The 14,225-nt window shown below is 41.3% G+C and overlaps 1 protein-coding gene and 1 long non-coding RNA gene across 33 annotated transcripts in view; one reads left to right on the top strand and one right to left on the bottom strand.

The window, feature by feature from the left end:
• LOC309870760 overlaps window positions 1–14,225 on the top strand; it is a 280,290-nt gene that overhangs the window by 56,043 nt on the left and 210,022 nt on the right. The gene's annotated exons all lie outside the window — the stretch shown is intronic.
• SFMBT1 (Scm like with four mbt domains 1) overlaps window positions 1–14,225 on the bottom strand; it is a 127,292-nt gene that overhangs the window by 82,163 nt on the left and 30,904 nt on the right. For 3 of the 32 annotated variants that reach the window (XM_082742806.1, XM_082742800.1, XM_082742802.1), the window contains one exon: window positions 2,925–3,092. The exons of 28 other annotated variants lie outside the window; for them this stretch is intronic. The gene's annotated coding sequence lies outside the window, so the exon portion shown is untranslated. Of the gene's footprint in view, window positions 1–2,924; window positions 3,093–14,225 lie in introns of those variants that run through there. One more of the 32 variants, XM_082742812.1, reaches the window with a different exon arrangement.

Raw genomic sequence — 14,225 nt, 5'->3', positions numbered from 1 at the left:
TCTTGGTTATTTTCTCTCTCTAGTCCCAGTTCCAAATAGATAATAAATGTCTAGAAGGAAGAGAAAAAGGAATGAGAACTTAACTCTAAAGCTGAGAGATTTGTTTGGATGAGAAAGGAAAATCTGTGCAGGTCAAGATAATGCAGAGTGCAGAGTAATTAACAATTATAAACAAATAGGCTGGTGGCCTATGTAGAAACTCAGAATAAATATTGGGGAAATTAAGTTTCAAGGACGAAATCTACTCACTGGTACTGAGGAATTCAAGGCACTGACTTAATCATTATATAACTGGGGGAAACAGTAAAGGTCCAGTTATTAGAAACTGTATTACCAAGGTCAAAAAGACTCAACAGTAAGACTGACCCGGAAACTGCACTAGCAAGTTATTGCCATACTTAAGTAATTCATGTCTGCATCTCCTTTGGGGTGAAGATCAGTCCCAGAGTCTGGGAAGAAGCTGGCTATCTTGGCCAGACCTCAGTAAGCATATGAGGTTATAACTGTCAAAATGGAGAGCTGGATGGAAATGAAAGCCACAGAAGGAAAAGGAGCCAATTCTCAGGTGATCTAAGTTGGCTGCAGCTTGGTTTGTGATTTTTAAAATTTCAGATTCCCAAGCCTAAGCACTGCCTTTACAGGGAAAAAAAAAAAAAAAAAAAAAAATTACCAATCATTTTGCAAAAGCAAAGTACCTTTCAGGAGAAACTAAGAAAAATCATAGATAGATCCACATCCCTACAACATACAGGGCAAAGTAACTAAATACACATTCCCACACAGAATGCAATTCTCTTCCTCAGAAATGACCAAAGCACCTTGCAGACCTTCCAGAGGAGGAGCCCTCCAGCCCACCTGCATCTCAGGGCAGGCCCTTCCTCAGTCTCTAGGACTGGGCCCCCTGCCTGGCTGCAGTGAGCACAGTTTATGGTCTGCAGAATAAAATAAATGGGGATGGTTCTGTCATTCCAACAGAATTTGAGTCTCAACTCTGAATACTTCTCATAATCATCCTTTAATTTTTTTTTGAAGATTTTATTTATTTATTTGAGAGAGAGACAGTGAGAGCGAGCATGAGAGGCAAGAAGGTCAGAGGAGGAAGCAGACTCCCCGTGGAGCTGGGAGCCTGATGTGGGACCCGATCCCAGGACTTGGGATCGTGATCCGAGCTGAAGGCAGTTGCCCAACCAACTGAGCCACCCAGGTGCCCAATCATCCTTTAATTTAAAGGAGTGCCAAGAAACTAAAATAATTATTGAAAAGCATCTCAACTCTGAAAATGTGCCATGTCTTACCAGTTTAAAAAAATAAACAATGTATAAAATATCACATAAATAAAGAAAAGAGACCAAAAAACTCTTTTCTAAGCAAAAGCCTTAACATTTATAAACTCCAACTAAAAACCCAAAGAACCTGCAGTTTTTGCACTTCAATCCATATGCTAAATAGACACAGTTAATTATAGGTATCTTTGGCAGTATTTTTTTAAGTTTTTTTGTTTGTTTTGTTTTTAAAGATTTTATTTATTTATTTGACAAAGAAAGAGATCACTAGTAGGCAGAGCAGCAGGAGAGAGAGGGGGAAGCAGGTTCCCCACAAAGCAGAGAGCCTGACATGGGGTCGGGGCTCGATCCCAGGACCCTGAGACCATGACCTGAGCTGAATGAAGGCAGAGGCCCAACCACTGAGCCACCCAGGCGCCCCAAGTTTTTCTTTAAGTAATCTCTACACCCAACCTGACTTCACAGATCAAGAGTTGCGTGCTCTGCTGACTGAGCAGGCCAGGCGTCCCACTTAGGCAGTACTTTTTATTTGGGACATAGCCATTACATCTGATGCACTATGTAACACATAAAAGTCCATTTTAAAATAAATTACTTTAAAGTGGACTTAGTAAATACATGACATACACTGGCTGTTCTGCTGCACTATTGAAATGCCTGCTACATTCACAGCAGTTACCTACAAAACACGTGATCTCTACGTGCTGGCACTAAATGTCTACAGCTCCGAGGACTAATTCTAGGTTGATCAGTTAGTACACAAACCTTCTCCACCCTCGTCCACTCCATCTACTTAGCTCTGACCATTCTGAGCATCTGCTCCAAACAGGTCCTTTTATTCGAGGTACATCTACTTACAACATGCTACAAAGTTATTGTGACATTAGATTAGTGTTTAAAACAGATACAATGACAACCAAAGAAAGAAAAAAAAAATCATCCCATTTGGGAAGAATTGTGAAAATGGTGTGAATGACTAAGACACAAAAAGTGAAAAGTATGAATAGTAAAAGCATAATCGAATTTACATCAACTTTGTAACTTTTCTTATTTATAGTTAAAATCAAGGAAAGAACAGAAAACCATTTCATTGCAATAAAGCAGCGTAAGAGACAGCAGCATCATAAATCAAAGCTGAAAAAAAAGAAAAAAGCAATTACTCTATGCTCATTACAAAATACTATACTGGAAAAAAATACAGTCGAGATTGTAATTTGCTCTTATAAAGCAATCATTGACTATACATACAGTCTTTGCCTACAAACGAAGAAGCCAAGAAGAACACTCTTAAGCAGAGTTTCCAACAGAAGGGTTTGTTCAGAAGACATTAATGCAGAGAGAGGGAAAAAAACCTCAATTTGCTAATTAGTTAAAACTGTCTGCCAATTCAACTGGGAAATGGTGCATTAGAAAAAATACCTACCACAAACAACTTGCTAATAGAGTCACTGCATTTGTAACTAAAGAGAACAAACACAACTGTACCACTGGATAACAAAATAGAGGAAAAAGATATTTCTTTTAACAAAAGTAATCCAGCTAATAAAGGAGGGAATGACAGACTCTCTAATAAAATCAATTAATGGATCTAAGTGTTGACCATCAATAGCAGCTTACATCAATCGCAAAACAAAAGACAACCTGAGGGGCACATGGATGGCTCAGTCGGTTAAGTGTCTGACTTCAGCACAAGTCATGCTCTGAGAGTCCTGGGGTCCTGGGATTGAGCCCTGCTTCTGGCTCTGTGGTCAGCTCTCCCTCTTCCTCTGTCGCCCCCCCTCCTCAAGCTCTCTCTCAAATAAATGAAATCTAAAAATATAAATAAATAAAATAAGACAACATTATGTGTCCCCCCATGGACGAATACAACACTAACTATGAAAAAGTCCTGGGGGAAAAAAATCAAACCAGAATTGGATGGAACTTCTAGATCCAATAGAGAAGTCAGAAGAACAGGATAAGTGTCACCCTGGTGATCTCAACTTCTACTTCACGCCATACATAAAAACTCAAAATGAATCATAAACCTAAATGTAAGAGCTAACAGTACAAAAAAAAAAGCTAGAATTATAAAACATCTAGGAAAAAAATAGAAGAAAATATTTTCACCCTAGGATTGGCAAAGATTTTTTTTTAGATATGACCCCCCCAAAAGGCACAAACAATAAATAAAAATTCAATAAACTGTATCAAAGTTTAAGCCTTTTTGCTTTTCAAAGATTCTATTAAGCAAAAAACAAGTCATAAACTGGAGGGAAAAATCTGCAAAAATTTATCTCATAAAGGATTTATATACAAAAACTTACAGGGGTGCCAGGGTGGCTCAGTCGGTTAAGCCACCAACTCTTGGTTTTGGTTCAGGTCAGGATCTTGGGGTCGCATTGTGTCCTGGCTCCCTGCTCAGCAGGGCGTTGGCTCCCCACCACCCTCTCTTTCCTCTGCCCCTCCCCTACTCTTGTTTTTTCTTTCTCTCTCTCTCACTCTAAATAAATAAATCTTTTTTAAGAAAGAAAAAAAAACCCACCAAACTCTTACAACTCATTAAACAATCTAATTTTTTTAAATAGGCAAAAGATATGAATAGACACTTTAAAAAAGAGGACGTATGAATGGCAAATAAGCACATGAAAAGATACTTCATTAGTCATTAAGAAAAGCAAATTAAAATGTCAAGGAAATATCATTACATACCAACAAAAATGGGTAAAGTCAAAGACTAGCAATAGCTAGGGTTCACAAGAGACTGCAGCTCTCACACAGTGTTGGTGCAAATGGAAAATGGTACGGCCACTTTGAAAACAGTTCAGCAGTTCCTTAAGATCTTCTTCGAAGCTGTATGTTTAAAGATAGTTACCGTACAACCCAGTAACTCCACTCTTGGGTATCTACCAAAGAGGGATGAAAACATAACCATACAAAGACGTTTACACAAGTGTTCACTGCTATGAGCAGGAAACAACCCAAATGTCCATCAATTAGTGAATGGATAAACAAAATATGGTGTATCTAACAACAGGATAATTCTCAGCAACAAAAATGAGTGAACTACTGATACATGCAATAACAAGGACAAATTTCAAAAACATCATATGAAATGAAATATGCCAGACAGATAAGGCTACATACTGTGATGATTCTATTTACAATATATTTGTAGAAAAGGCAAAACTGTAGAGAAAAAAGCTTATAGGGGCACCTGGCTGGCTCAGTCAGCAGAGCATGCAATTCTTCATCTCAGGTTGTGAATTCGAGCCCCAAGTTGGGTGGAGAGATTACTTAAAAAAATAAAATCTTAGGGGCACCTGGGTGGCTCAGGTCATGATTCCAGGGTCCTGGGATCGAGCCCTGTATCGGGCTCTCTGCCCAGCAGGGAGCCTGCTTCCCTTCCTCTCTCTTTGCCTGCCTCTCTGCCTACTTGTGATCTCTGTCAAATAAATAAATAAAATCTTAAAAAAAAAAACCCTCTCATTTAAAATAATAATAATAATAATAATAAAATCTTAAAAAAAAAAAAGCCATCAGTGGTTGCCTGACACTAGGGTAGAGACAGGGGTTATTGGTAACTAGTCACAAGGTCATGGGGCAGGAGCGGAGGGGAATGGAAGTGTTCTAAAATTAATTTCTGGTGACAGATGTTTGTATCAACTTACTAAAACTCAATAGTATCAACATGGGGAGAGGGGTTCTATACCACCTAAATGGGTGCATATAAATATCAAGGTTCCAGAAATTTCAGTTTTTATTAAATCCTCAGGTCATCCTGAGTAGAAAAATCTCTCACATTCACACATCCTGAATCCAACAGAAAGTGGGTGGCAGCACATACTCTGTGCCCCTCAGTGAGCAGCTCCTCACTTTTAATATGGGAACCGCACTACTGCACCAGCAAAGGAAGGAAATGGGTATAGAACAAAAGATCATTACCTGTTTTAAACTGTTTAAAACTACCAGTTTTACATGTCATTGCCCAGTTTATTCTTTGAAAGGTTCAAATATTACTTGCACTATGTATTATGCTATTTCTGAATTATAACAAAAGGGAATTACTGTTTCAAATTAACTCCACATTCAGTAGTTGTAAGGTATGTTCCCCAGTTTAATTTGCATATAGTAAGTGCTCATTTAAGCACCTGCTGAAATGGCCTGTACCCAATAACTGGGGCAAAACCTGGATGCAGGTCCTAAGGGCTCTAAGCCCCACAGTTCAAGACCACTGAGCTACCAAGAACCCAATAGCCACTGGGCTCAAGAGCCCACAAAAACTCCTCACCTAGTCAGCATCAGCTTGCTAAACCTAAAACAGGAATTTTCAAGAGTTTCCTCTCTTCCCCAAGATATATATTATTAAGTACACAAACAACAGAAAAATCGTCATTCAAGTATAATTTAATCAGGATTGTTATTTATAGATAGATTTCCAGTGCTTGGTTGTTTGTATATGTGTGTTCATTTTTGGGGGGGTCTTAGCCCAAAATATTTTATAAAAATATGATATTACATTTTCATTCCAGAAACAGAGCTATTCTTTTTATATCATAGTTAAAATGAAAAAAACTCCATAAGTTCTGCATAACAGCCAATACCACAAATCAAACTATAACAGAGAAGAACTTAAAATAGTGATAATGCCAGCAGGATATTTAATAATATTTTTTAAATTAACTGATTTTTACATGCAATAAAAGGGTATTGTGGTTAAAAAAATCATAATTTTAGAGATAAATACTGAATTATTTACAGAGTGATATAATACTCAACATTTGCTATAAAATGATGTAGTAAGGGAAACAAAATTGTGTCTATCCATCAGAAAGGAAAGTGTATACAAAATAAGCCAGCCATGTGGTGATAACTGTGGAAACCAAGTAAAGGGATTTTCTGTTTCTGTACATGTTTAAACACTGCCATAATAAAAAGTAAACCGTGAAATAAAACTACAGTGATAAATCAACCTTCTTAGGGGTTACAACAAAGCAGCAGCAGTATCCCCGTTAACTGCCTTAAACACAGAAATAAACAGAGTGCATGCTAAGTGACATCACGATACCGCCATGACACTCATGGTGCGACTACTTGACAGGAACGGGCTGCATTCTGCGCCACGAAAGCTGATTCTCACAACGAATAGCCAGAACTACACTATACTATATCCAAAACACAGTCTGTATTTGAGATACCTTTCTGGAAAAATCAATGATATTAACAAGTATGTACTGACTAAAAGGTCAGCACTGTTACCTGGATATTTCCAATTTCTGACAATTCTTTTTTTTCTGACAATTCTTTTATTGAAACACCTATTCTTTAAACAATGAATGTTGAACAGAACAGTAAGAGAAAAAACCTGGTCTATCATTGGAAATCCATCTTTTGAAGTCATAATAGGGGATTTTTAACTGAAAGGAAGCACTATCACCAACTGCTAGGTCACACTTGGGTAATAAAATAGAAATTCATGGTTCCTCCTGTTTTAAGCTCTCATAGCATAAGACATTTTTCCTTCATAGCACTCAAGGGCATTTCTTTCTTCCTTTTTTAGTGAATTGCTTTTAATGACTTAGGTAGTTTTATCTTGATTTTCTTTCTTAATTATGGAAGATAATCAAGTGGCTGATTCCTGAGATTTTGAGACAAACTTCTTTATCACTCACATACAAAAAAAAAATGCTGGATCTTGAGTCCCTCCAGCTTTCAGTAGCATGCTCCCTCACTCGGGCCACCTGGGACACCCGACGTGACCGAGTCACTAAAGGCATCTGCTAAGCTGAAGCAATCCATCCCTGGTACCAAAATGGGTCAAAGGGAGGGATAAAAGAGGCTGCAACCATCTCAGCTTGAAGTCTCCCAGACAACAAGGTGCTCAAAAGCACTAAGGTGTTCATCTTTTGCTGAGGCAAGGGACAGTTAAGTCAAATGTGTTGTGACTTACTAAAATGCAATACTGGTACAGAGTAATGATTTTTTTTTCTTTCAATGCAAATTCAGATTTTTTTGTGTTTCTGAAAAGTCAGAGTTTTTTTTTGTTTCTAAATTCTTGGGAGTAGAGATGAATGCAGTCGGGTCACTTTGCCTATCAATCAGAAAAAAAACATACTGCACATGGTCCCGTACTTTGAGGGCCAGAATGCCAGTTGAGAAAACCTCACAATGACATAAGAGGACAGATGATGACTACTAAATACTCCAGAGAGACTGTACCCATGATGGGAGTAAAGCACAGGGAGGCCTCAGCTAAAAGCCAGGTCCAGAATGAAAATGAATTTTTGCAAAATTTTGGTCTTGGTGATCTTGATGTGTTTCAAAATTAGGCTTGTTTGTTTGTTTGTTTGTTTGGAAATATAGGCCTGTTATTTTATAGAATATCCCTCAGTTTAGGTTTGTTTGATGTTTTCTCAAGAATAAACTCAAGTTGGGGCGCCTGGGGGCTCAGTGGGTTAAGCCTCTGCCTTAGGCTCAGGTCATGATCTCAGGGTCCTGGGATCGAGCCCTGCGTCAGGCTTTCTGCTCAGCAGGGAGCCTGCTTCCTCCCCTCTCTCTCTGCCTGCCTCTCTGCCTACTTGTGATCTCTGTCAAATAAATAAATAAAATCTTTAAAAAAAAAAAAAAGAATAAACTCAGGTTATGAATCTTTGGCAGGAATATCACAGAAATGATATCACAAAATTTTGCAAAATGGGGAATATGAAGTTCCAGGCGAAGGATAAGAGTGAAGGCACGGGAATGGGAGAGTGCAGTGTGTGTGTCACATGCAGTGACAGGCCAGTCTGGTTTGGTTTAAGGGCTTCAGGACAAGTAACAAGACAAGACTGGGACGTTAGGTTGGGGCGAGCCTAGAGGTATTACTTATCACGAGTCTGGACTTCAACCTGAAGGAAATATGGGCACACTCAAGGTCTGTGAGCAGGGTTCAGTGATGGGAAAGTAGGTGGAGTGCACATACAGAGAGATGGACAGTGACGCTCAGGGTGGAGGAGAAGAGCCAGGAAGCTAATTCAGGCGATGCTTCCTTAGTAATTCTTTTTTTTTCCCCCCTTAGTAATTCTAAAAAAACTACAAATACATGAGGAAGTGACGGGAAAGAAATACTTCATTTATAGAACACATCTATAATTCACAAAGGACTTTTGCTTAAATGATCTCGTTTTACCGTCAGAACAATTTGTAAAGCGGAACGGGTCATTTCACATGTAAGAAATGCAGCTTAGGACATTTCATGACTGTCCCTCTGGGTTTCTGTGACCTAGTCTAACCACACACTGTAAGCTCTCTGAGGGCTCTGCAGGGACTATGCTGGGTTTTGTCTGCCCAGTAACCCTGCTGCTTTGCGAAGAGCCCTGCTTGGGGCCTGACTCCAGGAAATACTCACTACATATGTGGTGGCCAAGCCAGCAAATGAAGAGCACACTTCTTCCACTCTTGTTTCAACCAAAAATGTTTTTTATTTGTTGTGGTTTGTTTTAAGTGATTATTCTGACAATGAAATGGCCTCCACAATTACAATACTTCTTTTTTGGCACTGAGACAAAAAGATTTCTTTTTCTCTCAGGTAGAAAAAAGAAGAAATGCACAAAAGGGAATGGCAGGTTCTCTGCCACCTTCCCATTAGTGTCAGAAATTCATTCCAGGGCACCTGGGTGGCTCAGTGGGTTGAGCCTCTGCCTTCGGCTCAGGTCATGATCTTAGGCTCCTGGGATGGAGCCCCACATCAGGCTCTCTGCTCAGCAGGGATCCTGCTTCCTTATCTCTCTGCTTGCCTCTGTGCCTACTTGTGATCTCTGTCTGTCAAATAAATAAACAAAATCTTTAAAAAAAAAAAAAAAAGAAAGAAAGAAAGAAAGAAAGAAAGAAATGCATTCCAAGCGATATATTACTAAGGCTACAAAAAAGGGTAACATTTGGTAGTTATTTTTTCAAAATAACTGGACACTAAATAAACAACCACGTGCATGAACACAGACAGTGCTGAGGTAAGAAACTCTGGCCTAGGACGCTTGTGCCAAAAAGCAAGAAAATGTTCCAGAGAATAACAGAAACACATCAAAAGAACAAAGAAGTGAGCGTGACAGGGCTCCTACTGGCCAAATTTGGGGAAATTTACACATCAATATAAAGTAATGAGAATAACAAAATTATAGCACATTGAATAAAACAGAAAAAATGAGTCCACACAGACATAAATTTATAATAAATAAACTGAAAGCTTGATGAGGAATAGGATAGGTTTGAAGTACCTACCCACAAATACTAATTACAAAATACTCATTAATTACAAATAAGATCTAATGAGACATAGCACCATTTCTGTGATATTCCTGCCAAAGATTCATAACCTGAGTTTATTCTTTTTTTTTTTTTTAAAGATTTTATTTATTTATTTATTTGACAGAGATCACAAGTAGGCAGAGAGGCAGGCAGAGAGAGAGGAGGAAGCAGGCTCCCTGCTGAGCAGAAAGCCCGACGCGGGGCTCGATCCCAGGACCCTGAGATCATGACCTGAGCCTAAGGCAGAGGCTTAACCCACTGAGCCACCCAGGCGCCCCAACTTGAGTTTATTCTTGAGAAAACATCAAACAAACCCAAACTGAGGGATATTCTATAAAATAACAGGCCTATATTTCCAAACAAACAAACAAACAAACAAGCCTAATTTTGAAACACATCAAGATCACCAAGACCATGAAATTCAAAAGAAAGGCTGAGGAAAACTCGCCAATTCAATGCAAAGCATGATCCCTAACTGGTTCCTTCTGCTCCCACCAGACGCAGGAGGGCGGTGCGGGCTGGAGAGGGGAGCTGCCCCTCAGCAACTGGTCAAAGCTGACTGTGGTCTGAGGAGTACTTGTGGCTATGCCGTCCTCACTGTGCAGGGGGATGTCCGTATTGTAGGACACCCGCACCTGGGTATCCTGGAGAGATGCACATCAGAGGGACAACCTACTGCCAAAAGCCGGAGGGACAGGATGGTTCTCTCTTATTCTTACAACTTCGGTCTGTTTTCCACAGCTTCAGTATCTTTTAAACGTTTTAAAAATAGTCTCTCCAAAGTGAACATTTCATACATACATACATATTCTTTCCAACAGTGTTCTCCTTGTAGGAAGAGTACGAAAGGCATCTCGCACCAGAGTACTAGGGAAGTACTGTGAAAAAACACTGCGTAACAAAACACGGAAGCAGAAACAGGGTTTACGCACAGGAACCCCAACTTCAAACTCCAGTTCATTGCATACAAATTCACGCCCCTAGAAGATGTTTTACCCTTCTAGGTCTTAATAGCCCAATCTATAAAGTGGAAATGCCGCCTTTTTATGCAGAGTAGCTCTGAGGATGAAATGAGATGGCGTGTTTGAGAATGCCTTCCAGGTTATAAGCTCTCAAAACACTCTGCTGCTCCAAGCAATCTACTCTCAAATTGTGTCTAGTTGGGAAGTTCTGCACTTCAGTAAGCCTGAGAAGTAGGCTTACTAATACCAAAGAGCTTTTCCAGCTAAAGGGATATGAAAGATCCCTTTATACCAATACCCTTGCTTTCCGGGTCAGCAGAGGTGAGCTGCTTCGCACCCTGGAGAGGCCGGCGCTGATCTGCAGCTCCGAGCACTGGCACACGCGCTCACTCATCTTCATGGACTCTGACGCAAACAGTATCTTAACTGAACAGGTGAAGAAACCAAGCCTCAAGCAAGATTAACAAACTTATTCAGAATTCTTTCAGACTCCAAAATTCATGAGATTTTTCACTAAATGCCATCTTTGTTATTTCCAAACATGATTAAGAAAGATGCCACATGCATATGTTTAAAAGATTTTCTGTATCCTACACACTTAAGCTATGACATGTCCCTTACTCCCACAGTGCCCAAAATTTAAAACAGAAACTATTTAAGCCCTAAGTCTCTGTCCATCAACATTCTCAGCAATGTATAATAATCCTAATCACTCCCCTATCCCAGACTTGTTTAAGATAGGAGAATCAGCCACACTGCGAAATAAGGTAAATTTCTTAAAACGTCCTCCCACCTTCCTCCCTAGTTTCTTTTATTCCCAGTTTATTTATTTAACAGTTTATTTATTTTAACAGTTTATTTATTTATTTATTTATTTTCTTAAGATTTTATTTATTTATTTGACAGAGAGAGATCACAAGTAGGCAGAGAGGCAGGCAGAGAGAGAGAGAGGAGGAAGCAGGCTCCCTGCTGAGCAGAGAGCCCGATGCGGGACTCGATCCCAGGACCCTGAGATCATGACCTGAGCCGAAGACAGCGGCTTAACCCACTGAGCCACCCAGGCGCCCCTATTTATTTATTTTTAAGTAATCTCTACAACTCAATATGGGGCTCGAACTCACAACCCAGGAATCAAGAGTCGCATGCTTTTCTGATTGAGCCAGCCAGGCACCCCTGTTCCCTGTTTGGAGCAAGGTTCTTAACCTGGAGTCCTATGGTCCATCAAGAGAACACAGCAGTCCATGAATTTGGGTGAAAGGAAGTTATTTCCTGTTTCCATTAACCTCAAACTGAAATTTAAGACTACCTTGAAACATGAATGTAGGCAAGCAATCACAGCAACATTACCAGTAACTGTAACTGTGTCACCACAGAAAGAAGAGACACTCTTATATTACATTACAGATGTTACAGATACATACAACTAATTTCCTCTGTAATCCTATGGATTGCATTCACTTAAAACCATTAATCTCAGAACAGATCTACAGGATTCACTAGTTTACCAAAAGGGGAAAAGGAATACCAAAAGGCTTAAGAACCCCCAGTTTTTTTAACAATAAGGTTGTTAATCTGCAGAGAATTTGAGAGGGGGGGGGCCTGATGCTGGATAATATAAGCTTTTTTACTCTGTGAATAAATTTGCCTTTTAAACACATGAGTGTTTCATTCAACAAATATTTTGTGGTTCCTAGACTATGGCTCCACTGTGTAGCAGCTATAAAGATAAAACATCCCTTTGCCTCAAACTAGTGGAAAAGAAGACAAAAGCTAGTAACAAGGTAGAGTAATATAAATCCTAAACAGGCAGGACAATAGAAACCTTTGAACGCTAACAATAGATTCTCTAATTCTTACCAAACAAACCAACAAGGCACATCAGGAAGGGGAGAAGCAGCAGAAAATTATTCTAGCTCTCAGTCACTCCTACAGCCTGGAGCACAGGCGGGGGAAGGCAGAGGGAGACAGGTATCAAAGGGGGCAGCTGGGAGGTGACTGCACACTGCCGTCCACCCAAGGGAGAATGGCTTGTGGGTCCTGATTCAACCCTCTGTGGAGCTGGTAGGCCCTTTCTATTTCTGAAATACTTTTGGGAAAGGAAATTATATAAGAAATTTGCTTAAAATTTTTTATACGAAGTAAATAGGAAAAATACACTAGGGTTGATAAGTGGAGCTATGTTTCAAAGTAGGATGCCATTCACTTAATTTGTACAACCAAAATACAGGATGTCCATCTAATGACATTTTATTTATGGCACAGTATTTGCTTTACAGTAGCGGAGTCTGGAAGAGGCAAATGGGCCTTTCTCTGTGTAAGTAGAACCTAACTCATAAAACAAGATGTTTAAATACGGTAATTTGTACAAAGCTTCCCCCACTGAAACCACTGAATTTTAATCCCATAATATCTGCAACACCCTACCAACAAAAGGACACCAGGTAAGAGCTAAAACCATCTTAGGCAAGGACCAGGAACCTTCTAACATCTATTCCGTATCTTTATCTTTAGAATTACTTCCCAGTATCTACCAACACAATTAGAAGCCAGCATGTGGACGATGCTTGCTTGACGATTCTCACAACCTACCTCCATCACTCTTGAACTTTGTGTTCCTGGCACTACCCCAGGGATGGCCAAGTGTGCTACAAAGCTCAGTCCTGCCCTGACCTAAAGGATTTTACAATTGGGGACAGGGGGGAGGGGCGGGAGGGGTGTGTGTGGAATTTTTGAAAGGCAAGGCATTAGAAAACTGGCTGCACAGAGAAAGGAGCGTGAACTATGACTCAAGGTAGCTGCAAACAGCTTCATCAAAATGGAAGCAGGAACTTCATCCTGAAGGATGGAAAGAACTTTGGAGAGCCAGGGGAGAGTGGAAGGCACTCCCACCAGTGCGAGCAGCGTGCAGAGGCCAGCAAGGCCGGCGTGGGGCTGGCATCAGCCGCGCGACGCTTGCATGGGAGGTGGCGGGAGAGCTCAATCCCTCGCAGTACAGAATAAGGCTGCACGGGAGAGCGGAAATAGTGTGCAAACGTTACATAGGCCACAAGAAGCACCGGGCAGGAGAGGCCTGAGCGGTACTACGTTTCACAGCGTATCTGTCACCAGCCGTACGCGCAAGCGTGGGCCAGCGAGGACTAGAGGCCGACCGGCAGGAAGGTGCGGACCAGCCCGGGGATAAGCTCTAGGCGCAGGCAAGCAGCCGTCAGAGCGGCAGGGACAGACTAAGCCTGAGAGACGTTTCAAAGAAGGAAGACAAAAATCATAGGTGACTCCACAGGTTGTCAGGTCAACGACCAGACAGCGAAGAAGAGCGGAGCTGTGCGCGCAGGGCGCGTCCCCGCGGGTTGGGGGCGCCACCCGCGGGCGGAAGACCCTGCCCACGGAGCATGCGCACGTGGCCGCGCGGCAGGTGAGGAGCCCGTGCGCCCCGCACGAGGAGCTGCGCCTCGGAAGCTCGGGCGGAGGGAGCCGTACGGCAGGAAGGGGGGACGCCTTCTGTCAGCCACGGGACCACGCGCTCTGTGCACCCTATGCAGAAAAGAAGCCCGGAGGTGAGAGCACGAAGGCTTCGTCTCCCAAAGAGGGAGCCGCCAACAACGCCAAGTAGAAAAGGACGTTCCAGGGAGAGGGAAGACTCAGAAATGAAAGGGCGCCCGTGTGGCCAGCGCGAAGACCACCGGCAGCCACTGGGAAGCTCCGCTGGGCACCAGGCGCA

Source organism: Mustela nivalis, assembly GCF_964662115.1.
Source record: "Mustela nivalis genome assembly, chromosome: 1".
NCBI classification, from domain to species: Eukaryota; Metazoa; Chordata; class Mammalia; order Carnivora; family Mustelidae; genus Mustela; species Mustela nivalis.
Note: the sequence above shows the minus strand (reverse complement) of the source record. Positions and strands in the feature narration are given on the sequence as shown.